Here is a 27,352-nt window from a genome sequence, read left to right on the forward strand (position 1 = left end):
TCAACCTTCTTTATGCAAACTGTGCTACATAAGGAATCATGCTGTCTAACTGTCCAATCAGAGCCTTCTAGGGACATGTTAGAGAGGCCAGCTGGTGGGGCTCAAGCAAAAAATCTTGAGGCCATTGCCCAGCCTTGGTTGCCTGACACTCAGAGAGATGTAGTAGTTCTAGCTGAGAGGTAGGACCAGAATGCTTTTTTCTTAACAGATTGAAATGTTGAGGTAATTTAACAGCTTCTTGGCCTCTTGAGTGGCAATCTGCTAGATTGCAAACCACCAGCCAACCCTTCATGTGTTAGCAAGCTTGAGCACATCTAAAAAAATTAAGGTTTGAAGGCTACTGAAGTGAATTAACTGGGTTTTCAAATCCCTCTAAAACAAAGGTTACTTGGGCTGAAAGATGCAAATAAATCTGCATATTACAGACCCTATTTCTATTGGGTTAAAGGCAAGTGATGCCAGAGGACTCCAGGCAGATGCCAAGGATAGAACCTAACGTTTTTCAAGTACGCAGTGTGTGGAAGGCACTCAGCCACACTTCCTGGGGCTGGCCTGCTTAATCTTTCTAACAGCACCATGAAGTGAATAAAACAACTTCAACCAGTCTTGGGTTTTAATCATTGTTCATCCAGCTGCATAGCTGAGGCACATCATCTAACTTCTCTTGCTTTAACTTCCACATCTGAATAGAAGGGATAAAAACACCCAACTTATACAGGAGCTCAGAAGGTTCAAGGAGATTATATGTGAAAGAACACACCTTCCTGCAGGCTTGAGATTGGTAGTTCAAAGGGCTGGCTAAGACTGGGAGCTGGACAGGTTAGAGCAGGCTTCAGGGAGGCCAAGCACTCAATAAATCTGGAGCTTGGAGATTTACTTGTGTCTTGTGGCATCAAAGCACATTTTATTCTGTTGAAAATGAGGGTGAGCAGCTTGATTGACTGGGGTGTTTTGAAAGGCATCAGGGAACCTTGGTGCAGAAGTCAGGAGTTCTGGCCCTGCTTATGAGTGGACTGTGGCTGTCCAGGTCCTCAGTTTCTACATCTGTAAAATGGCACCTCTGGACGAGATGATCTCCGAACTTCTGCTCTGTGAGTCTCCAGCCTCAGAACCTGCTGTTCCAAAGCACAAGTCCATTTATATAATCCTCACAGCCTCATTCCGGCTTTTCACATGTGACAGGCAGTTCAGGAGGTACAAGAAAAATAACTCTCAAATAATTTCAAAACCAAACAAAGCAAGCTGCGCTGGCTGCCTCTGGATTGGATATGATTTCCATTTCTTGACCTGTTCACCTGTACAGGGAACAAAAATAAGAAAATGTTTCTTTCTTTCCTTTAAAAAAAAAAAAAACACCAAAAAACTAACATACACACAGTCTTTCTACCTGGCTTTTCACGTAGGCCCTATGCCAGCAATGTGGATAAGATCTTTCAGGAACTTCTACCATGTCACATACTTATGCAAATTGGCAACATGTTTATAGCAACAGGCACCATAACAGGTTTCCATCAGTGAGAAGCAGCCAGGCTAAGCAGCTCTGAGCACCGAGTGAGGGGTGAGGGGGTTGGAAGGACAGGCTCTGGAGGGCTCCAGGCTTCAGCATGGCTGCTGTCTGCTGGGGCCATACTGATCAAAACCACTCCATCTCCAGAGTCTGGATTCTATGCTGTGCAGTGGGAGGGTATGGCAAGGACCCCTGCATAGGCTGCTATGGTCTCCAGGCACATAGCCAGAGCGAAGACCATCACTCTCCACTCAAAGGCCCTGTGTGAAGTCAGCTCTTCAGGCCACAGGCTCCTGTGTGCAGCGATTAGGAGCCAGATTTCTAAAATTAGACCTGTGTGCAAGATGTGGGTTTGACACAGGAGGGATAAATGTAACTCCGAACCTGTTAGATGTCAGGTACCCCAAGTTCATGCTCCCCAAAAGTAAAGAATGTATTCTCAGGAATAATGGAGGTTAAGAGTAGGAAAAATTTCGGGCTGGGGATTTAGCTCAGTGGCAAAAGAGCCTGCCTGGCAAGCACAAGATTGTGAGTTCGATTCCTGGTACCAGAAGAAAAAAAAAGAATAGGAAAAATTTATTGAGAGAGATAGCTCCTGAGAGACAGGAAGGCACCTGAAAGTGGGTTGTCAATGAGCCCACTTTTCAAAGAAAGTTTTATAGAGTAAAATCACAAGGTGGGTACAAATTCTTGAGGTGGGTATAACATGGATCAAAAGTGTGATCAACCATTAAGATCACAAATATAGCTCCTTAGGTAATATTCATCCAATGGGGTAGCAAGTATAAATGGAAAGAACAAAGACCTTTTTCGGAAGAGATGAAGCAGAAGGTCCTAGTTACCCACCTGGGTGACTGATGTTTATCTGGACTTTATTGGACTAGGTGATACCAATTATAGTACTGTATACTAATTATCCCTTGGGGAGGCCTGTAGGCCTGGTCATTCCATGTTTATCTTGAGGCCCGGCCTTCCACAGATGTACCTCCAGTCAAGTATAATGTGTTCTTCTCTGCACTGACTCCCTCAAGGGCCCACCCCTGTCTGGCTGCCTAGAATATTTCTACCTAACTTAGCTGTCTATTATAGGCTCACGGCCTAACTCTACCACTTACCAGCTATGAAATTTTAGGTGAAATATTTACCCAAACTGGGTCTCATTTTTTTATTTGTAAAACAAAAAAGACATGGGTCATAGTCTTACTTTCTAGCTATGTTTAACCCCTCCCATCCTACTAGATTGTTTAGTCATTGTCATCAGGTTGGGTCTCTGAAGTCCCTGACGCTGAAATAAGGAACTTATCCCACTCTTTTAAAATAAGTTTGTAGGTTCACTGACTCTTGTCACAGAAAAAGAATCTTCAGGACACGTCAGGAAGAGAAATGAAAAGGATTTACTTTCAGATGCACTCAAAGAAATGAGTGGGTTGCTCAGAGAAATGAACCCGTAACAAGCTGGAGTGAAGCACATCTAAGGGGTATCTTTGAGATGGGACAGGTTACAATGCAAGCCACCTGCATGTGTTTGAAGTGGGGACCGCCTGCCACCAGAGTTGCTGCTTCCTTAGGTGAAAGTTACTGGTGGAAAGAACAAGTTTATCCTTGGGGGTGGAGGAAGCACATAATTTACAGGTGAAAATGACCCTTAGGGATTTTTTGAGTGAACATCCTGGAAGAGAAAAGAGCTTGTCTTGAAGCTGCACTTCTGCTTAATTCTTGATTTCCTTGTCTCTTTGCCTAGCCTTTATTTCTTCTATCCTACCTCAGTCATTACGTGTTTATACCTGACATGTAGTAAAGGTTTAATCAGTAGGCACCATCCTCAGGTCCCCCTCCTCCTCCTCTTCCTCTTCCTCCTCTTTGTTCCTCCTCCCGCTCTTCATCATCATCATTTAGGACATTTCCCAAAATGTTATTTTGGGGATCTCAATGGGCAGTATTTGAAAACTGGTTTTTGTGGCCAAACCAAGTAGGAAACTTTAATGAACACAAGTACAAAAATGCCCTTCCTACAAGACATGTCTGAGCCCTAGTGAGAGCTCTGCCCACCTGAAAGGCAGTCTGGCACTTATCAAACTGATTTGCTCTTAGAGGCCCTTTTTTAAAGGACTAGCGGTCCACAAAATCCTTTGGGAGGTCCTAACTAAGGCCTTGGATAAGGGAAAGGAATCTGAAAAAGGAGTACACACGAAGAGATGATGAGTGGGGCACTTGAGGAAGGAGTCAAAGTAAAGGTCATGAAGAGAAAAAAGAAAAACAGCCCTCTAGATACAAGTATCCAGCGTGACCCCACTTCTCAGATGGCTGTTATTCACATCATCTTGTGCAACCTCTAATCCAGTCTTTGCAAAGAACTAGGGCAGATCTTATTATCTGCATTTTACAGATGGCCACAGTCAGGTCCTGAAAGGTTCAGCTACTGGCCATGACCACACAGTTGCGAAGTGGCACATCTGAGATGCAAGTTTTCCTAACATCACCTTCTCTGTGAGAGTGAAAAGATGGTTGACTCAGATTCCACTCTGCAAAGTATTCAGACTTCCCTTAGCCTGAGGTAGTTAAATAATTAAGATCATTTGGGGCTTATTTTAGGCTTTAGGTGTCACCGATTGTTTTCATTTGTAGAGTCTTTCCAACTTTTACATTTGGAAGGTTGTAAAAATTTGCTCTGTTGAAAAGCATAATTGGACACTTGCCAAAACATTTTTAAATAAGGCTTAGATTTAGTTAAAACAAATGTTTCCTTTCCTGCCCCTGTTCTCCTGAACCATATCCCAGTCAGTCTTATAGGCTCAGGTGACCCTCCTGGTGCCTGCTGATATGACCATGGAAATTGCTAAGGTCAACTTGTTCTCTTCTTAGTTCTGTGGGGTAAGGAAATCTACCAAGGCCAAGTGCACAAAATAGCACCCAATCCAGCACTCTATTTAGCTTGGATGAAGAATGCACTCAGTGATAGCGCCATGTGCCCAAGACAGTGGCAGGGACAAGACCCAGGGATGTTCCTATCCCTCACCAGTTGTTGTTATTAATGACCAGGCTATAGAGAGGGCTGCATCAGTCTTGGAATTAGTGGTACTTCTGTTGGTTGTGTGGGGGTTGTTGTTTTGCCTCTTCCTCCTACTGTTTGTGCAGAACTAGGGAATCCTCCAGGGCAAGAAATAAGACGTGCAAGCCATAAGCATTCCCAACAGGTGGTAATGATCAATTAGGGACTGAGTGAGAGTATGACTGTCTCCCTCCAGCTTCTCAAAATCAACCTTGGGCACCTGGGAAAGCACAGAGTGGGGAAAAGCCTTTCTCTTGTCTCTGTTTTGATGGCTGACTTTTGGTTTTGGTTTTTGTTTGTACTGAGAAAGCAAACTCAAATACAACCAAAAGACTTGTTTTTAAATTGCCTGAGAACAGAGATGCTTTGCCTAACTCAGTCATTTAAAGATTGTTAGCTGAGTCTTCAGCTTGTCTGTAACACTTTCTGAAAGTCCTAGGAGATCCTGAGGTAGCAGCACAGCCCAGCAGGAGCTTGCAGGTCAGCTGAAATAAAAAGATCTTCAAACCACGTACAAAGAAGAATAAAAGACAAGATAATATAGGGAATTGTGTTGTATATCTGCCATTTTTGACAGTTCTTTGGGGAAGCCACCCTTCTACCATGCAGAGGTTCTGACAGGACTCACAATAAAATCCCATATTTCAATCTAAGCGAGAATGAGTGAGTGAAGCCCCTTTTCTACTAAGGATCTGCGTTTTGAATGGGAACAGAAGGGACAGAACAGGATTAGAGTTGCGTCCTCCAATGATTGTGCCAACAGTAAGATCTGTGATGTCTTGTTACTCAGATGTTTGTGATGACCCTGGTTCTTTACCTTCCCAGGACTAAGGGTTTTAGTTGTCTCTTTTCAATTCAGTGAGCTACTCAGGATCCAGTCTCCTTTCAATAAACTCCTTTTTGCTTACTTTGGTCAGGGTTTATTTTTATGCTTGGAAACAAAAAATGTTAACTGATATTTAATGATATTCAGCAGAGAGCTATAACCTTGGAGCTGGAAGCCCTGGTTCTGAGTTAGAAAACTGGCTCTGCCACTTCTGATGATGTGTCACAATTGGACAAGTCACTCTTGGAGCCTAATCAATGGAGCGGAGGACAATAATGCCCAAGTGTGTTCCTCTTCAAGATGCCAGGAGATAATAGGTGTGAAACTGCCTCATGTAAATATAAAATATTATCATTGTTATTACAAACAAATGTTTGTAAGACAAGAATGAATACTGAGTGGGCATATAGTGATCCTTAAAAGGAGGGAAAAATGAAAATGAGCTCCTCTCCAAAGTATGGAAGATCAAGAAAGGGGTTTCTTGGTGCTGTTATGAAAGACATTATTTTCCTAATTTTTCTCTTGGTGAATTTCTTATTGGTGTATAGGAATACTATTGATTTTGACTGTTGACTTGGACTCTTCTAAGCTACTGAATCTGACTATTAATTCTAAGAGTCTTTTGGAGTTTTGGGGATTTTCTTTGTAGAGGATCATGTCATCTGCAGATAATGGTAATTTAATTTTTCCTTTCCTATTCATATACTTTTTATTTATTTTTCTTGTCTAATTGCTCTGGCTAATGTTGCAGGGATTCTATTGAACAGGAGTGGTGATAGTGGGCATCTTTGCCTTGTTTGTGGTTTTAGAAGGAAAGCTTTCAGCTTCTCGCCATTTAATATAATGTTGGTAGTTGGTTTGTCAAAGATTGAAATAAACACCTTCTATTCCTATTTTCTTCAGTTTTTTTTTTTTTTAACCATGAATGGATGTTGAATTTTGTCAAATGATTTTTCTGTGCCTATTGACATGTTGTGTGATTTTTGTCCTTGCTTCTGTTTATGTGGTATATTACATTTATTGATATTCATGTTGAACCATCCCTGTATCCTTGGAATGAATTCTAATTGGACATCATGAATGCCTTTTTGATGATTTGCTGTATTCTCTTTGTCAGATCTTACTGAGGATTTTTGCATCTATGTTTATTAAAGAGATCAGTCTGTGGCTCTCTTTTTTGAGAGTTGGTGCTGGGAATCAAACTCAGGACCTCATGATTGCCAGGCGGGCACTGTGCCACTGAGCTAAATCTCCACCCCTATAGTTGTCTTTTTTGGTTAGGTCTTTTTCTGGTTTTGGAATTGGGTAAAGCTTGCTTCCAGGAATTACTTATAGAGTACTGTTTCCCTTTTGATTTCATTAAAGAGCTGAGGAGTCATGACATTAGATCTTCTCTAACATTCTTATACAATTCAGCAATGAATCCTTAGAACCTGGGCTTTTCTTAGTACTTCTTTTTTATTCTTCAATTTCATTGACTGATATTGGATTATTCAGGATTTTTATATCTTGTTAGTTCAGCTTTGGTAGTTCATATGTATCTAGGAATTTTTGCATTTCTTATGAATTTTCCATCTTATAAGATTGCAAGTTCTCCGGGTAGTTACTAATGATCTTTCGGATTTCAGCAGAACCAGTTGTGATTTTGCCTTTTTCATTTTTAATTGCCTGGATGTAGGTATTTTCTTTCTTTACTTTGGTAAGATTGGCTAAGCATGTCTCTATTTTGTTTAATCTTTCAAAGAACCAACTCTTTGGTTCATTGATTCTTTGTATTGCTTTTTCAGTCTTAATTTCATTAATTTCTGCTCTGATCTTTATAATTTATTTCCTCATATTAGTTTTGGGTTTGGGTTGTTATTGTTTTTCTAGGATCTTAAGGTTCATCCTCAGGTTATTCATTTGAGAGCATTCTGTTTTTCTAATGTGGGAATTCACTATTATAAGCTTCCCTCTTACAAATGCTTTCATTGTATTTCATAGGTTCTGGTTCGATGTGCTGGCATTAATGTTTGATTGTAGGAATGCTCTAATTTCTTCTTTGATTTCATCTATGTCCCTCGACTATTCAAGAGGGTATTATATAATTTCCATGTGTTTGCATAGTTTCTATGGTGTCTTTTGCCATTGATTTCTAGTTTTACTGCAATATGATCTCATAATATGCATGAGATAATTACAATCTTTTGCATTTACTTTAGCATGCTTTATGGGCTAGTGTGTGGCCTATTTTGGAGAAAGTCCCATGTGCTACTGAGAAGAATGTTTATTCTGTTGTTGGATGGAACACTCTGTACATGTCTATCAGGTTTATTTGTTGGAAGGTTTGGTTCAACTCTGGTATTTCTTTGTTGGTTTTTTTGTCTCATTGATCTGTCCATTTGTGACAGTTGAGTATTGAGGTCCTCCATTACTATTATATTTGTCTTTATCTAAGTTTTCATAATCATTAGTATTTATTTTATAAAGTTAGGTGTGCCAGTATTTGGTGTTATATGTTTATAATTGTTATCTATTCCTGTTGAATTATTCCCTGAGCCAATATGTAGTGGCCGTCTTTGTCTCTTCTGATTAGTCTTGCTTTAAAATCCACTCTGAAATTAGCATAGCTACTCCTGCTTTTTTCCGGGTTCCTATTGCATAGGATATTGTATTCCATGCTTTGACTTTCAGTCTACGAGTTTCTCTTTAAGGTTAATGTGTTTCTTATAAACAGCATATTGTTGGATTTTGTTTCTTTCTCTATTCTGTTAATCTGTGCCTTTTGACTGGTACTTGAGACCATTCACTCTGATGGTTATAATTGATACGCTGATTTGTTCTTACCATTGTTTTATTTTCCTGCTGCTGATTCCCTCTTTCCTTTCTACTTAATTTCTCATCTTGTCTAGATGAGACAAGATGAATTCATTCTACTGGGTTTTTTGGGCATTGCTAGCTTCATTGTCTTTTTCTAGAATACCCTTGAGAATTTTATTTTGGAGCACTGATTTGGTGGTCATGAATTTTATTAGGTGCTCTTTACCATGGAAATATCTTATTTTTCCATCAATTTTAAAAGATAATTTTGCAGGATATGTGGGCCTGGGCTGGAAGTTATTTTCTTTTAAGGCTTAATACACTTTCCTCCAAGTTTTCCTTGACTTTGGGTTTGTGTTGCAAAGTCAGATGTAATTCTGATGGGTTTTCCTTTATAAGTGATTTGTTTCTTTTCTCTAATGGTTTTTAAGATTTTGTTCTTGTGTTGGGTTTTGAAGCCTTAACTATGATATGTCTTCAAGTGATTCTGTTCTGATAATGGCTATTGGGGTTGTATAGGCCTCATTTATCTGTATGTTAAATTCTATATGTTTTGTTTTTTTGTTTTTTTTTCCAGCCCCAGGAATTGAACTCATGACCTTGCACTTGCCAGGCAGGTGCTGTGCTGCTGAGCTAAATCCCCAGCCCTAAATTCTTTTTTTATATATTTGGAAAGTTTTCTGTAATCATTGCTGTAGAAAAGTGTTTGTGCCCTTCATGCTATCTTCTGATTTTTTTCATTAATTCCAATTAACCTTATATTAGTTTTCTTTGCATCACCTAGCAGGTGCTGGATCCATTTTTAAGTTATCTTAATGTTTTTAAGAAGGTATTTCTCATTAGCTGATCACCAACCACAGCCCTGTCTTCTAGGTCCAACACTCTATTCTCAAACTGATTATTTCTTCTGCCCATACTTTCAATAGAATTTTTCATCTCCTGGATTTCTGTTTGGAACTTTTTTATGGACTCCAGTTCTTTCTATGCTGGGTATTTATAGTTTCCATCTCTTTCTTTAGCTCCTCTAGTTTTTACTACTTTTTTTATGGATTCACTGATCATTTCTTTTATTAAGATCATTATCTCTTTAACTATATCTACTTTAAAAATAATTATATATGCTTTGAATTTACTAAACACCTTATTGATCTGTTTTGTTACCTTCTCTGTTATTTCAGATATTTTTGAAATGTGGCTTTTGATTTTTCCCCCCATTGATGACATGTAGATCAGCTTTGTAGGAATTGGGAGTTTTGTGATCTTCTTCATGATTATTAGAGAGATGATATGTTTATTAGTTGTATGTGTTTCTGGTTTATGAAATGCTTCTTGATGTTTCTTTCCCCATTTTTCTATTGAACTTTTTCTTATTTGTAGAAGTGCCTTATATGTTTTTAAAACTAGGTATCACCATCTTGCATAATGCCCTACAGAACACACGGACCTGTATGCTGGTGTTCAACCAACTCCACACCTGTGGATTCAACACCTTGGCCATGATCACTACCAAGTTGAGTCTGGCTCTGCCTTTTGTTTCCCCTCTGCAAACAGCTGCAGAAAATGTGAACCAACCAATGGACCTGATCTTGGAAGAGGGCAGAGTCCAGAATAGAAGATCCTCATTGGATTCTACTTAATTTCCCTGGGGATTGGAAATACTTCATTGTTGCAAATAGTTCTAAGAAGCACATGAACACACAGATGACTACCACACAACTGAGCTAATTAAGGAAGAAGCCAAAACCTGAAAGAAGAAAGGTCAGAAGGGTTGGCTGGTTTAGGGAAAAATACTAGATAGGCCAGTAGCACTAGCCCCAAGAAAAGCACATTTTGGTGTGAAATAAAAATAAATGAACTAACCAAAGCCAAACAAACAAACAACATGAGGTTTTACCCTGAAGGTGACTTCTTTACAGAGAGAGAGAGTTGGAGAAAAAACCCAGTGAGATATAATTCAAATCCTGTGCAATTCATTCACTTAAAGTATATAATTTAGTGGTTTATAGTATATTCAAAGAGTTGTACAACTATTATCACCATCAATTCTATTTTTTACTACAAATTTATTATTTTTTCCTTTTATGTTTCTTTACATTAGGTTTTATTGGTACATTTTAGATACACATAACGTTCACATTCATCATAACCATTAATTTTAGAACATTTTCATCATACCTAAAATAAACCTGTACCCATTAGCAGTTACTTCCCCTAGTCCTTCCAGCCCCTAATCACTGTAACATATTTTTCTGTTCCTAGAGATTTATCTAATCTTGACATCTCATATAAATAGAATCATACAATATATGATGTTTTATGATGGTAGCTAATTCTTTGTCATTTCCTAGAGCAGAAATTCTTAGCCTATAGTAATAGTTACTCTGCAGATTGGCAGCCTGTATTAATATCTGCAGTCATGACCATCAAAATAATTTTCTTTTAATTGATGAGCCCTGTCTATCATATAGTCACTGCCATACATTGTGTTGTTCACACAAGTCTAACAATTTCTATGAAGTAGGCATAGAAAAGCCAAATAACATGGTCAAAGTCCCATAGGTGCCAAAACAGAGATCTGTACTCAGGTCTGTCTGACTCCAGAGCTCAGGACTTTAATCACTGTGCAGTAATGCCTCTAAATATGATAAAATGAGATTCTTTTAGAAGGGGACTAGGGAGGGAATATGGTAATCAGCTTAATTTTTGTTCTGCTAAAGCTAATTTGCAATTTCCATTGAAATCAAACAGTGTTACGCGCTTGAGGTTGTTTTCTTTGGCTGGCTGAAGTTATCTAATATTGAATCATTTATTTCTACAAAAACTTACCTGCGGGAAGAGTAGCAATTATCTCTCTGGAGAAAATGTGCCAATGAATGAGTAGCAGACTGTTGACTTAAGAGTTAGTAAAATATAAAGAACTCACTAAGTCCTTAATTATTGGTGTTCATTTGAGGATGCATTGGCCTGTTCTGACACTGCCGTGAGTATCAAGTCTATGGGTATCAAAAAGGCTTTCTGAGTGTCTAGCACTGCCCACTGTGTATTGGAGATAAATAACAGATAACAAAGAAATGATTGCGGGGACATTTAATCCTAACTGGATTGAGTTTCAAACATATATTGAAATCCATTACATATACTGCTACTCTGTTAATTTATGGAGAATCCAGAATTTCAATAATGGAGGAGGGGTCAGTGTTTCACAAAGCAGAGAACATTGTTTTTTCTTTGATTATATATTTATTTGGAGGAACGGCTGTTGCTTTTAGAAATGACACATTCCCATAGAAAGACATAAAATTCATGGCTGCTTCTTCCCTATTTAGCCTCAAGGGAGCTTAAGAGGGCTTGATTAAGCAGGGAAAGCTGTCACAGTTTCTTCGACAGCTCAGAAATCCCTGGGGTTGAGTTGAGTTTTGGGTGAAGGGTTCATGCTGGTGCCAAACTGTTTCACCCCCTCTCATCACTGTCCATCCTTGACAAGGCCAAGTGTGCACTGCACTCCCACTGACAGCCAGGGGACAAGAGCTCACACTTGAGTCCTGAAGAAAGAAGCACCTGACTGGGACTACAATACTTGCGACCACACAGTTTGTTTTTTAATTGAATATGTTCATGACCTACTTCCAGGATGGCAAAGACTTCAAGGGGAAATCAGGCTCTAAATTTACCTCTCTATCTTTGCCCCTGGCCTCCTTCCCAACTAATGGCTTCCAGGCCTTTTCTCTTTTCTGATCACCTAGAATTCTTTCTCCTCCCCCAATCCTTTAAGCAAAAGGGATAACGTTCTATGGTATCTTTGCTCTAAAGTGGTACAGTGATTCTAGTCTGTTCTCAAAGTAACAGAGAAGAGAGGCACGATTTACCAACTCACTTCATTGGACAGGCTTAGGGGGAAAACACACACTTTTGTAAGTTGGCTAGTCTCTGGCAATAGGAAAAGGCTACTAGTGGCTGACGTGTGTTGACAGAGGGCTGTATGTTGCCTCAGTTTACTCTTTCCTGGAGCAGGATAGGCTGGCAATTAGATGGCAATGTAAAGTGAAGCCATAAAGAAAGGAAAGTGATATATTAAATTTGACATGATGCAGATTATTTTTAAAACTCCTAAGAACATAAGTTCCATGAATGCAGAGTTTTTGTTACTTGGAACTTCCAAGGCAGTCCGCAGACTATTAAGTGAATGTGTGAAGGCTAATATGGATGAATGATATGGTTATGCCAACCTATTTCCACCTGCCAATAGGACTGATAGCAAGGAGAGAAGGGTGGAGGTGAGCCCCTAAGAACACCACACCTGGAGATTACCAGCACTAACACAATCTTACTACCACCACTAATACTGCCAATTAAGCTAACTGCTATCATTAGTTGTCTATTGTCTGGCAGGCCATTCACATTCATGTTTACATTGAACTTCACAGTAACCCTGTGAAGACAAGTATTACCATCCCCATTTTACAGATAAGGAAACTAAAGTTCACAGAAGTAACTGCTTGTGGTCTCACATTCAAACAGCAAAATAGGGGTTTAAATGTGGATCTGATTGCCCTCGGCACTCCTCTGTTTTTACTATACTATCAAGACATTAATGGGAGAATGATGTCTATTCATGTGTTGGAATTAAGAGATTCTAAAGGGAAAAGATTTGCCTACCTATGAGGAAAAAAATATATCCAATCAACTCCAACATGAGTCAACCATTTCCATTTAATGTTATTATTTATAGCAATTATATGATTGGTTGTTATTTTGTGCTACTAGACTTTAAGTACATTTTATAACACATGATGGAGCATTTGTATCGTTCTTCATTTATTTACATGTAGTGCTAAGCATAGATACTTCATCTTTCCAGAGAAGAGAAGCCATATTTCTGCTGTGTGCTCCATCTCACTTAGCAGAGGATTAGCCATTGTTTGAATATTCTTAGATAGATCAAGAGCCTGGCACCACTCTTCAGAGGCATGAAGACTATTTAAATATCTCCTTTAAACAATTTCCTTGTTGATTAATTATTGTAAGACATTATCAACCATACTGTGCCTGCTGAGGAAGTGATGCCACCTTACCATAAAATTACAAGACTATTTTATAACCCATGGCTCAGGCATTATCAATCCTTTGTATGGCAAAATGCCAGTCCTCTGGCAAAGAGCTGACATGGCGCAAATAACAGGCATCCAGTACGAAATGGCAGATAGTCTGCTGGTCTGCTAAATACAAGGCTAGTGGTCTGCAGAAGATAATAAACAAAAATGAACACATCTCTCACCCCAGAGTAAAAGAAAGACGGCAGACTTGGATGAGGGCCCAACATCACGGGCTGATTGATTGAAGATGAAAACAACCTTTTCTCAACCTTTTCTCCTGGCCCTGCACTAAGCACACAAAATACATGGCAATGGTTTCCATAGTCCATTAATTAATTCATTAGTCCATATAATTTTTAAAACATTGATTTGACCCACCTTTGTCTCCATCTAGTGAGCCATTTCTCTAATCACCTTTCAAACAGCATCCCTCAGAAGAGCTACCTATATGAACAATCACTCATTTCTCTGCTGCAGCTGTTTTTCAAACCTCAGAAACTATTATTAACGAGGTCACCATTGACTTCTGAATTGCTAAATTTGATGATTGATTCCCTGGTCCTTGACCTACACTTGCCAGTGGATCATCCTCTCCCTGGAGGGACCCTTTCTTCAGCTGACTTGTAAAACATTGCCCTCCCCTACTGCACCTGCTAGTTTCTCTGTCTCCTCAGCATCTTCCTAGTTCCTCGAACTCTAAATGCTGGAGATTTGCGTGTTTCAGACCTCAGAATACTTTTGTTCTCTAGGCAAACTTATCCACGTCTTCCTCTTTAAGTATAAACTATCTACCAACAACCCCACATCATCTTTCAGTCTGACTACTTCTGATGGCCACACTGGCTTTCCTACTGCCCACTGTATTCTGGACACCCACGTCCAGATGTCTAGTAGGCATTCCAAGCACAACCTGTCCAAATCCAAATTCATGATCTTTTCAATCCCCAAACCTGTTCCACCTACAATTTTCTCCATTCAGCTGATGCAGATCCACTCTCTGACTCCTCCAATCAAATACCTTGCTACCTTATCCCGGCCTCTTCGGTGTTTCCTACATCACTTAAGAAATCCTGCTGGATCAGCATTCACATTATTTCCAGATCCTGACTGCTCCTGCTCACCTCCATCGCTCCTGCCCTAGTTTAAGCTACTGATTCTTTGGCCTGGCTGACCACAGTTGCCTCCTCCCTGACCTCCTGCTTCTACTCTTGTATGCTACAGTCTGTTTTTTAATAAGAAAGCCAGAGTGATATCACTGAAAGCTGAGTCTGATTATAATCTTCATAAAGGCTGGAATTTGGGGTATTTTGTTCACTGTTGTATCTAAACTTCTACAGTAGTGTCTGATACATAGTATGTGCTTCATTAAGTTATTGAATAAATGGTTCACTTCATGAAGGAGCTGAATCTTAAAGAACAGATAAAAACTAATCAGCCGTGTGCAATTGGAATATTCTGGCCAGAAGAAACAGCAACTCAAGGCCCTAGAAGCCTGAGAGACCTTGGCATATTCAAGAATGTACAAGTATCTCTGAACAGCTCTGAAAGACCTTCTCTATTAATTTCCATGTTTTGCAAAGTGGAGTCCCAGAATCCTCAGGATTATTAAAGGGAGAAACTCTTGGAGACCCAGATAGCTAATTGCTCCTCCTTTCCCACCTCAGGACTTCCTACCTGAGGAGAAAAGCAGCAGGTGAGGGGCATGGGAAAAGAGGCCATACAGATTGAAGAGGGAGGAGCTCTCACATTAATCCTGTGGGTTCATCACACCGGAAAGGCGGATCCAGGAAAGCTATGTTTGGCAGGTAACGGGCCTTTACCAGGTGACTCAGTTGCCTCCAGCACAGTATCCCGCCAAGTCGGTTGATGTAAGCCTAGGTCCCCAAGGCCTGATGAGTGAGGTTGTAAAAGGCTGACTGAAATGCATTGCAAAACCATTCACTGCCTCAGCGAGATGCTTTAAGACCAGGCTCAGAACTAATCCAAAAAGAGGGTGTCTTGATCCAAGTTCACAATGCATGTGAGTAAGTCACCAGCATCTGCCAGGAGCCCTTACCTCCACGTAAATTGGGAAACCAACAAAATTCCTGAGTGAGCAGCTCAGTAGTAAAGGGCCACTGGCTTTCAAAGGGCCTGGGATTAGAGAATCAGCCTCCATGAGGCTGCTTCATGGTCCCTTTGGTTTTTTCCTGAAGGGTCACAAAGTGCTTTCCTGGAATGGATTGTTCATCCCGTTTACTGGATACGGTCAGATTGAGACGCAGACCTCCCAGATTTCTTGTGGCCTTTGGAGGCTCTCTTGAGGGACTCAGAGGACAGCAAATGCCACAGGGCAATCTTGGGTGGAAACTGTGCTGGGCAAAGCAGATGGACAAGTGTGGAGGTGGACACTAAGAATCTCAGCACAGCACGAAAAACTATTCAAAGCCTCTTCCCTACCCTGGCTGCAGAGTGGCAATTTTCTTTGGAAATATAGGACGTCAGTATTGACCTTGTTTAAGAATCATAAAATGTTGGATTGGAAGGGGGCCTGGGAGAGCATCAATCCAATTTAGTTTCCAGATGAGGAAATGAAGAGCCAGAAAGACCCATTCAGCTGCACAACACTGTGTTCATTGCCAGCGGTGTGATCAGAGGCATGTGTCTTAAGCTCTGACCCTGCGCCTTTCCAAATGGCCACTCGTTCCTACAATCGTCCCATTCTTCAACAGCAGCTTGACACTGAGGAAACCCCCCCTAAAACACGAGAGAACTCCTCCTCCCTGCTCTCCTACCTCTGCACTGACAGGCCTGAGGATGGCGTAGTGAAAAGTGCATGTACCCTGCTCAGACCTGTCACTGAAGACAGAACATCTCGAATCTTCTACTCACTTGGCGTTGGAGCCAAAACTAACACGGTCATGAAATGAAGTGCTTGGAAATCAGAGGGACTCCTGCAGAGGCTTCCCGGGACCAAGGGAGCCCAGTTTTGCTGACAAGATCAGGCCCACTGAGAGTATGTGTGTGAGGGAAACGTGTTGGGAACTGTGCTTTCAGGCTTCTTGCCTGGCCTTCTGTTCCACTGTGTGATGATCAGGGCTCTTGGCAGAGGTGGCAGCTGCTAATGGGAGGTTCTCCCAGCACTCACCCACCAGGTGTTCTTCCCTTCACCCACTTCAGGGAGCAACACAGCCAGGGCACTGGGACGGGCAAGGAGAGATCTGCGGTCCAGGTGTCAACAGATGGGATATGGATCTGCTCCTCCCTTTACAAATACATAGAACTTTTACAGCCTGAGTAATCCCACAGGGGATAAACGAGATTGTCAGTGAGCCAGGGTTGTCCAAGCAGAGGTAAACCTCTGGTCCTGGTTCACGAAGCCCTTCAAAATTCTTGTATGAAGCACCATTTCTGCCATGCTGGCCTTCTAGGGAATAGCAGTGAGGCCTTATACCCTCCACCTACCCAGGCACCCACCCACTGTAGTTGCAGGGAGCCAAATATTCCTGGACCACTCCTCTAGTCCCAGGTAAATGCCCCACCCCCGAATCCCACAGTCTCTCTGCAGGTGCAGTCAGCCCTTCCCGTTCAGCCCCAGGAAAGAGAGAAATTGCTGACAAGTCTGAGTAAGGAAGGAAAACTCCCTTGTTGAGAAAGGTATCAGACTCAAACCTTGTTGTTCTTCTCCCAGCTGCTTCCTGACCTCAGTGAAATGGGTGAAGAGACAGTCTCTGGGGTAGACTTCCTCTCTTCTGACTGTCTTCCAATGCCAGGTCTCTGGTTGGGGGGACAGGAGAGGTTAGCAGCACACAGTGACCAGGGTAGAAGCCAAGCCCTTGAGGTCAACAGTCACCTCCAAGACGCTGTGCAGGGTTAGCCTGGCAAGAGCAGTACATTGGGGATCAAAAGCCTGGGGTTTTAGAGTCTTATTACATGTTGCTTAGCCTTTCTGAACCTCAGTTTCTTCATCTGTAAAATAGGCATAGTCATGCTTCCCTTGGGCCTTTTGGGCCCCAGCAGCCCAGACACTACCTGGGAACCTGGTGACCACCGTCCACGATTTGACTGCATCCGAAGCACTCGATGCTTTGACTCACACAAGAAACTGTTTCTAGCATGAGGTCACTCTGGGGTCAGCCATCAAGCCCTACTACTAGAGAAACTCACCTCTGACTTGAGTCTCCAGGTTTTGTTTTTTATTTATCCACCACACAATGAATTGGCACTTTCTGTTGAGCTCCCAGGCTCTTTAGAGCTGCCTTAAGCTCCTCGACTTAATGACTCTCCTGCTTAATGGAAGCAAAAGCCGTATAAGTGGTCACAGCTGCCAGGAACTTTGCTAAAAGACTGAAACTTTCCGAGCAGGTTGGGTAGTAGCTGCACTCATCTCGGGCCCACCACCCCTCCCCCACTGAGTCTCAGGCTTGTTTTGACAGCTCAGAGCTAGGTCCCCGGACAAGAACAGCAAGCACTCTCCTTTCCCTTTCCAAGGCTTGCACTCCAGCCCAACATTTGCCGCAGGGGGAAGGAAGAAACAATCAAGCATTGTCTTGTTCCGGACTGGTGTGTCAGGGCCTCATGGAATAAATATTATTTGCCTGGGAGGGGAACTGGCTGGAAGACAGCTAAGTAAGTAAGAGCTGGAGTGGAGGGGAGGGAGGGCGGGAATGTTTGGGTTTGGTTTTATTATTAGTTTAATCTTTTTCTCCCTTAGTTCTGCAGATTTTTTTTCTCCTCCTGACAGGCCATTAAGCATGAAACCTGTGCTGTGCAGGACCTCTGCCAAGAAAAAACAAAAAGATTTTCTAAGTGTGTGCCCTTGCGTGGCTGAGGCCCCTGTACTCCCGGGCGAGCTCTGAGTGAGAAGTAAACATTTTGGGGATTCTCTCAGGGTGAGAAGGACTTTCCAGAACCTTCTACCCACAATGCGGCCCCTCGGTAACCCCAGATGTCTCACCTGCTGTGGTCAATGGCCCTGCCCTTTATTCCTCAGGCCTCCATGGGTCTGAAGGGATGGAGGCCCTGGTATCAAGTCAGCTTCCTCAGAGCCTACTCATTGAATTTCTACTGTGTCCAGGTCAATAACCCTGTCATGGGCTGCTTCTCACTGTTCCTTCAAGTCTTTCACCTCAGGAGAGCTGCACATCACTCCAGATTAAAGAACTAAGGACAAAGCACCAACCTAGAGACAGACTCTGGAGAGATCGCTCCAGAAAGGCCAAAGCTTGGTCCTCTCCCGAGAATGAACAGGTAAGAATAACAAAAGTCTTGTGCTTTGCTACCACATTAGAAGGGACGTCTCTTGCTGTGTAAAGTCCTCTTCCCAACACTGTGGAAGTACAAACCTTTCCCTTACCCCTAAGTCATTTGGAGGGCAAGTCTTTCACCCAGGTACATAACAGTGGCCCTCAGTTATTAAGAACTTACTTTCTGCAGGGCTTTATGTGAGTGCTTGCCACGCATTATGTCGTGGGTACCAAGCCTATGACAGTGGGACTTCTGAGTCCAATACCATGGTGGTAGATTGAAGCATGGAGATGGTAAGGGACTTATCCTACGTCACACAGGTCATGAGAAGGCTTCTCTGTCCCCAAAGTCTGAACCCCTTGGAGGCATCTACCAGCAGTGGGATGGACTTGGAAGACTTCCCACATCTCCATGCCCAGAATGCATCCTTGCTAAGGAAAGGGTGCAATCTATGGTTGTGACAGATCCTGAGAAAATGGCATTGCATTGGCTTTATGGGTATGGCATTTGGACTGCCCTTCATGTGCTGGGGATCCTATGTTGCTGGAGGGCATAAACCCTGTCTGTATACTTAGCTTAATTATTTTCATTTACAAAACAGTTTGGTGCTGGCCCAGTGAGATGCACAATTAGGGATGGAATACATGCTTTTCTGAGGGTGATAAAGATCCCTATCCCAGCCAGCAAAATAAACACTGCCTCCCTTTTCTCAAGCAGAAATAAGGAGCCAAGGGAGGCCATGCCATCTGGGGCCTCAGCACAGGGTGCAGACAGCATGGGCAGGTGAGTCCTGAAGACTTGCCTTTGGATGCAGCTCAGCTACTCACCAGCCAGGCCCCTGGAGAGAACCCACTGATTTCTCCAAGGCCAAGTTTCCCCAAATGTGGGGAAAGGTGACAACACCCACCTTGTAATTAGTGCGCAGCTTAGGTGAGAAAATGCCCACAAAGCTCCAGCAGTGTCATCTGGCAGCAGATGGATGTTTCATTTCAGCTACCTCAGTTCCCAGTAAAACCTGCAAGGAGGGCTGGTTGGCCCATAGCACTTGTTGAGGGGAGGACCTCCACCTGGTAGCCTTGCTCCCTTCTGCACCGGGGACATTCCCACCAACATACACTGTTGGCACCACTCCATGTGGACTGGAATGCTGCTGCTGTTCTTACTCAAGAGGCCCAGACTTGGGTCCTCCGTGGAGGCACAGCTGAGACCAGGCTGGAGCTTTTAAACATGATGTAACTGAAGTAGGAGGTAACAGCCAGAGACAATGTGCAGATAATCTACAGGTTCTGCACCATGGCCCACACAGAGAGGCCCCTCTCTTTACCCTCAGCTGTCCCCAAGGGTTAGCTTCCAAGGACCCTCAGTGTCCAGGCTGGAGGGTGAGAGGCAAAGAGGTCAAAGCTCTTTCCACTATCTACTTTATGAGTTCTACTTCCAGTATGGAGATGGGCCTTCTCCCTAAATGATAGTAGGAGTGAATGTTCCTTTCAGAGAGCCTGCCTCCTTACATTCAGGAGTGTGACCCTCCGATAACTGTATTCCTTCAGTATAATACATCCTGCACCCAGGTAGACAGTGTCCCCCTGGAAGAACAGGAGAAAGGCAAGAGGAGTGGAATTTTATTATAAGTTCTTCATACTAATGCTGTCTCATTGGATCTTCACAACAGCCCTGTCAGGATCATCGTTCCTAATCTGCAAATACAGAAATACTGGCTTGGAGAGCTTAAGTAAATGGCCAAGTTTGCACCTGGCTAGCAAGGAGCAGAGCAAGCTCTGGAGCTCCTTGGTCTTCTTCTAAGGCCGGTTGTCTTACGGGCCATTGAGTGCAGGGGTACCACCCCCCGTAACTGAGCCTTCCCCAGGAGTGAGCCAGGGCTCTCTTCAGGGCCAACGAGAGAGGGGTCCTGAGTTAAAGCGGCACTGGATGCAGCCACAGGCATGAGGCAAGGGGATCTGGAAGTTGTCCCTCTCCCTGCCAGGTTATACATCAGGAGACCTCAGTTCAAACCCATTCTTTTGCCACTTGGCAGGTTGTATGGTTTGAAATCAGTACTCTCTGTGCCTCAGTTTCTAGATCCACAAAATGGTAATGAATAAACCAATAAATACACATAAAGTCCTTGGCTGGGTGCCTAGTATATGTAGGTATTAAATAAGCACCCACTTAAAAAGTAATTTGTTATCCCCCTTCTATATTTTGTGAGAAATGAGATGATGGATATGAAAAAGTGTTACACACTGCTAAAATAAAGAATGAACACTCACCTATACTGAGAAAGCAAAAGGAAATAACACGACCTTAGATGATATATTTAAATGTCCTTAAATCTTCAACAGGAAGCATAGAACTACTCCTCCCAAAAGAGTCATTTGCTTTCTGGACTTATTTGCACTGTAGACCATATCTTTTATGTATATAATTGTCTTTCACTTACATACCTTCAGTTGCCACGTGCCACAGGCATTGTTAAAGATTCATCATCTGGCCCCAGGGGTCCTTGGGTGCCTTGATGTGAACAGTAGATACAATTAAGTTCTGTCTCCCTTTCTTGGCTAATCCAGGTGAAAGCCTTCTGAGCGGTATGAGGAACCAGGTGGGCAACGGATGGGAAGTTGCTGCTAGCCAGTGAAGGGCTGAGAGCCCAGTAATAAATACCATCTCTCCACGTCAGGTGCCAAAGCTACTTGGACCACATTTAGCTAGATTTCTTAGCATGTCTGATCAATTGGCCAAACAAGAGTTCTCAAGTATAGCGTCATGTCTAGCACCATACTAGAAACAGTGAGGTACCTGACGAAGTGTCAGTGCACAGCCTCTGCTCTTAGATCAGTCTAGCTGAAGCACGAGACAAAGGACTTGGAAACAACGAAGAGGATCATCAAAAACAATAATGCAAAGGGGTTCAGCTTTAGAGGAAGATGGGCAAAAGCTAGAGTAGGCAGGAAGAGGAAAAGGTTCATGGGAAGAGGTTTATTATCTGAGGTTACCTGAGGTTTATTGTTATCTTAGCAGGAGTGTAGGAGCCACACTGGAAGCCTAAGTGGCACTCCAAGTTGGGGAGACAATTCAGAGAGAAGGCACAAACATGGACTGTGTGCAAGGTAGAGGCGAAGCCTGCCTGGCTGTGGAGAGGGAGGGCATCCTCGTTCCCAGCCTTCCCTACTGCTTCGCAAGAGCCAGGAAAATGCACTACTGGCGATGAGATCATTTGAGGGTGGTCTAGCGGGTCCTATTTTACCTCTCACAGTCACAACTATACACCCTCAGCAGACTCGGTCTCCTCACTGTAAATGCAATGGGAATCCACGTCGACTGGAATCCGAATGGGAAAGGAACGACAAGGGGCAAGCTTCCAGCAGCCAGTGCTGTAGACCTGTAACCACAAGGATCATTTCAAACTTTCTGGTTTCTGACCTAAGTTCACAGAGAACTATCCCCCACCCTGTCCCCGGAGTCAGTGTCCCTCTCTCTTCCACAGAGTGCTCTTTCTACTAAGTGTTGGGCAGAAAATAGGGTTCTCTGTGCTGTGCTGAGGAGGTAGAGTCAGGCCCTGTGGGTCCTGCTGTAGGACCTGCCAAGGGTCTGGTCCACCTTCCCACGATGGCCTACACCCTCCTGGCCTTTTCCAGGACCTAATAAATGGCTGCCAGCCACAGTGGCCTCCACAACCAGGAGTTTGGTGGATGCAGTCAGCTGTCCTAAGCGGTGGCAGGAGGTCCTCCTGCCTGGCCTACTGCATCCATTCTTCTCCACAAGAGAGGCCGAGGGGTGGGATCGGCCCTGGGAGCTTCTCTGGAAAATATTGACTGGCCCAAAGGACACACAGTGGGCCTGGTAGGGTGTTGCTCTGGGTTGATAGGCATGCCAGAGAGAGAACTTAGAGAGGCTTAACTCAGAAAGAAACGATTGCCCTGACTTCCGTAGCCAGGGACCAGGTTTGTAAGCAGAACCCATGGTAGGCGGTTGCTTAGGGTTGAATGCAAACAAACTACCCACCCACTAAAAATGCTTCGGGAGGCAAGAGCCTTTAATGAGCCAGCCCCTAGGTGCTACTCAGCCTGGTTTCGGGCCACTGAGTCCAAGTTTCTGCCACAGACCCAGGGCTGAGGCCGTTTCCAAAGAGCTAGATAATTATTTTCCACCTGAGCCTGGCCCCAAACCACTGCTAGGCTCAGAGGTTTGGGCTCACTCTCTCCTCTCCTCAGTCTGCGCCACAGAAATAATTAGAGAAGGGAGGAATCGGTCTGGAGAGGCGGGGCCGGGGAGGGGAAGCCCGGGCGGTCTTCGGGCAAAGAGGCGATTAGAAGAGGGCCAGGTCCCTGGGGAACCTGGAGGGGTCTGCGCGCCTAAGATGCAGAGCCGGGCAGGAGCTGTGCTCTGGAAGGCCGGAGGGCCTGAGGCTCCTGGCGCGCAGACTGCGGGGACTGGACCCACCCCGGCCGCTTGTTGGGCACAGCTGCAGCCTCGGAGTCCAGCGCGTCCGCCTGTGGCCGCCGCGCGGAAGCGCGGGAGCGCGGGCTGCGCCTCAGAGCCGAGCACCTGGCTTGAGCGGAACTGGAAGACCGCGGGCAGTGCGTGTGTGCACACTTGGGAGCGCGCCTTGGGAGCGCGCCTTGGGAGCGAGCGCGTATCCGTGTGTGCGCACATGCACAAGATGTGAACAGGAAAGCGGACTTCAAGATGGGGGAGGGGCGGTAGTGAGAGGACAAATGTGAGCGTGTGAGCGCGGTGCGTGTGGACAGGAACCGAAAGGGAACGGTGACAGAGTTGTAAGAGGTTAGAGGGACTCCTGAAAATGCGTGGTGGTGCACGCCTATAATCCTAGTCTCAGGGAGGCTGAGGCAGGAAGTTCACAAGCTGGAGCGCAGCCTGGGCAATTTGGCGATTTAGCTAGACCCTGTCTCAAAATTTTAAAAGGCCAGGGATGTAGCCCAAGGCGAGACCTTGGGTTCAGTCCTCAGCACCCCAATAAATAAATAATCCTTGGAATGTAAGCTTCTTGAGTGGAAGCATGTTTTTCTACGCATCTTTTTTAAATTTAGTACGTATTGGTTATACAGATGAATGAGATTCATAATGCATATGACATCCTATAATCATTTTCACTATCACTCTGCTTGCCCGCGTGCCCATGAGGCCCTCTGACTTCGTACACAGAGAGGCGTGTGATAACTACTGGAGTTAAGGGATGGATGCCGCAGTGCATGCCTGGGGATGATCTGGAACTGGAAAAAGGACAAAGCACTCAGCACCGTCCCCGCCCCCGCCCCCGCCCCCGCCCCACCCCCGTTCTTGGGACAAGCCTTCTCCACACGCTTGCTGTGCAGGGCCATGTTTGTTTCTGCTGCTGTCTCTGTTTCTCTGCCATCCCCAGCCCCCTGGAGAGAGAAGCAGACAGTGAGAGAAACAGAGATCTGAAAACCAGAGCTACCAAGGTGGCCTCCTCCTGGGGGAACCTTCCACCAGCATTTCCATTTGGGAATTTAGACATTGATCTTCAACTTCCCGCTTTAGAACAGCAGCTCTCCGGCTCACCTCACAGGGTTGTTGTCAAGGAGGCGAGAGGTGGGAAGTGCTGGAAGCCCTGTCAGGTCCTACAGAAATATTAGTTTCTTTGCCTACCCCGTACAGGGCAGTCTAGGAATGCCCGAGGTGGTGACAGTTGGTTAGGGTTTGACAGGCACAACCGGAACACCCCTCCTTTCCCCACAAAATCCTGGAAGGGAATGTAACAGCTACAGAAAGAGGAGGCATACTTTATTCCTATAAGTCAGAAGTGAATGTGCTATGAGTCATGTGTTCTTTGGGGGCCCCTCACATTCAGGAGGGGCTGTCCAAATGGGCAGGCCTGGAGTAAGTGGCCCTGCCCCTTATACTTGGAGACCTCTGCGAAGGCCACCTACTGTCTCTGAGGCTTCAGTGGCAGAGAACAGCACATTCTTTCAGCTGTAGAGGGAGGCACTGAAAACCTAACCCTGCCAGTGATGGGGTTTTTGTTTTGTTTTGTTTCCTTTTGTTTTTGAGAAAGAAAGGATCAGATTTCACCCTTCTCAATCTGATTTAAAGATTCATCAGAAAAAAACAAACTTCACGGGATAATTAGGAAATTATCCTCTTACAAATTGGCAGATGTCTCTTTTCTTTTCCATGGGAGGAGAAGGGGAGGGTGCTGTTTTTCTTTTACCATGGTGAAGCTGCTGTGATTAACCATGCCACCAAGAAAACTGTTCGCTTCTGGCTAAGCAGAGAGCTTTCTGTGCAGGGCGCACCTGCTGACACCCACCCTTCCCAAAGCACATGTGCTGTCCCCACACAAGCCTTCCTGGACAGAGAAACTTCAGTCTTAGTTAAAGAGCTCTGTAAACTCAGCCTGTCCGTATCTTGGAGATGGAGACCTCCACCAAGGTTAAGAAAAGGTTGCTTAGGACTGGCCAGACATGTACTTGTTTAAAAGGATTAAGTGCACTCAGTCTGAGCCTGATCAATACCGCCCTTTTCTGGGCTTATGGAGAACAGCGCAAGGACTCCACAGAGAACCCAGAAAGTCCCTAGGGGCACTTGAAAGAATTTTTATTTGATAGCTAGAGGAAATTTCTAAGATTTACAGCTTAGAAATCTGAAAAGTTACTGGAAATAAGACTAGAAGCCCAATGTAAAATCAGAATTAATCTCAGCCGCTTCCTTCACTATGACATTCTACCTCGCTCTTCCCGTCTCCACACCCAGCACAACTCCACAGGCTGGACGGATATCTTAGATGCACTGAGAGTCCTCTGGGACTTTCTGTATACTAAAAGAACTAAAAGATGTGTCTATACCCGTATATGTCTTAGTACTTCTGTTTAGCTAAGTATTTGATAATTCAAAGTGCTTTTACATATAGTCTCTCACTTAATGCAGTCCTCTTAACAACACTGTGTGGCCCTGTTGTTATTATCCCTGATTTCACCAAGAAAGAAACGAACTGAGGTCAAGGGAAGCGAAGCACCTTGGATAATTATTACTCTGTCCAGATGAAACATCCCCCAAAGACTAATGTATGGAAGGCTCAGTCCCCAGGGCAGCAGAGTTCACAAGTGAAGCTTTTGGGAGAGGGTTGGATCCTGAAGGCTATAACCTCAAAAATGGTTAAATCCACTGCTTAATCTGCTATTGGGAAATAGCAGAAACTTCGAGAGGTGTAGCCTAATGGAAGGAGGTGGGTCCCTGGGGACATGCCCTTGAGTGTATTTTGCGCCCCCCCACCCCACCACTGCCGAGCCAGCATGAGCTTGCTCCACCATGCACTCCCCACCATCATGCTCTGCCTCACCACAGGCACGGACACAACATAGCCAAGTGACTGTGGACTGAGCCCTCTTGAACATGAGCTAAAATGAATCTTTCCTCCTTGGTTGATTTTTTTCAGGTATTTTGTCAAAGTGATGGAAAGCTGACCAACACAGTAATATCAGACCATCAGGGTGCAGCACAGCTATGACTGAGGTTATCCTTCCAGGTCGGTAAAAATGACAATAGTCTCCTCTGGCTCTGCATGAAGGAGATCTCATAATTAAATTAACATTCAATTATAAATCACCAGTAGCACTTTTGTATGCTGCCCCTTACAGACATATTTGTATTTAAATAGGAAATGATTCATAGTTCAAATGAACGTAGCATGAATGGCAATAAGTTCAGGCACTGGTACCAGGCTAAATATAGGAAATAAACATAGAGGCTTACAGTGAACCAAGGTCTCGTGAGTTGTGAAAGTTGTGGCTGAGTTTAACTCAATAGCCTTTGCAAGCTTACTGGATGCCTCTCTGACTTCAGCCTGCCCCCTTCCAATCTGCTCTGTGGTGCCAACCACTTGCTTCAGCAGATCTGGACATAAAACCATCAAAAGGAAACTCCCTAGTATAGTGGCCAATGACCACAGATCAGCATCACTAACAACTTCTTAGAGATGCAAATCCTCAAGCCCTGCCACAGACCCAATAAAAGCCCATGTGTCAAAGACTTGGTCACCAGCCAAGGTGACCAGTAGGCAAGGCAAGGACTTTGGGAGGCAGTAAAACTTTTGGAGCTGGGAGCTCTGGAGAGGCAGTTAGGTCACTGGAGGCATGCCTTTCCAGAAGATATTGGGAGCTCTCCCCCTTTTCCTCTCTTTTTCACCTTCTCAGCTGCTATGAGGTGAGCAGCTTCCTCCCTTGTGATATACTATGCCACCAGAGGCCCAAAGCAATGGACCCAGGTGATGCTGACGGAAACTTCTGAAATCATGAATCAAGGTGAATTTTCCTCATTTTAACGTGATTATTTCAGGTATTTTGTCCCAACAATAGATATCTGCAGAACACACAAGGCATCCAAATAAGTATGAGTATTTGTCGCCTACAAGAGGTGCCCGACACCTCCCAGACCTCACTGAGGAGCCTCGTGGCCCATTTGTCATCTAACTGTACCACCAAACACTCACTATTTCCTAATCTTTGCCTTTTCATGTACTCCATTCCTCTGATAGCTCCTTGTTGCTGCCTATTTACCATTTAAAGCCCACTCCAAAGATTTGCCTGCTGGAGACATTGCCTCTTTCCTCCCAGCTGAATTTTAGTTGCTCCTTCCCTGTCCCCTGCAGCACCTGTGCATGCCTCAACAACTTTGCTACCATTGCTCTTCTGCGGACCCTGAAGGTGGAATATAATCTCAAGGTCAAGGGCTTTGCTTTATTCTTCCCATTGCCTAGCATTATGCCAGGAACATGGTAGGTGCCCAATAAATATGTATTAAATAAATGAGTAAGTGAATGCATAAGCCTAAATATTATATCATTCCTCACTGAGTAACAGAGACAGGCAACTTGCCTG

The sequence above is a fragment of the Chinchilla lanigera genome, unplaced genomic scaffold (assembly GCF_000276665.1).
Source record: "Chinchilla lanigera isolate Chin_1 unplaced genomic scaffold, ChiLan1.0 scaffold00011, whole genome shotgun sequence".
Lineage (NCBI taxonomy): Eukaryota > Metazoa > Chordata > Mammalia > Rodentia > Chinchillidae > Chinchilla > Chinchilla lanigera.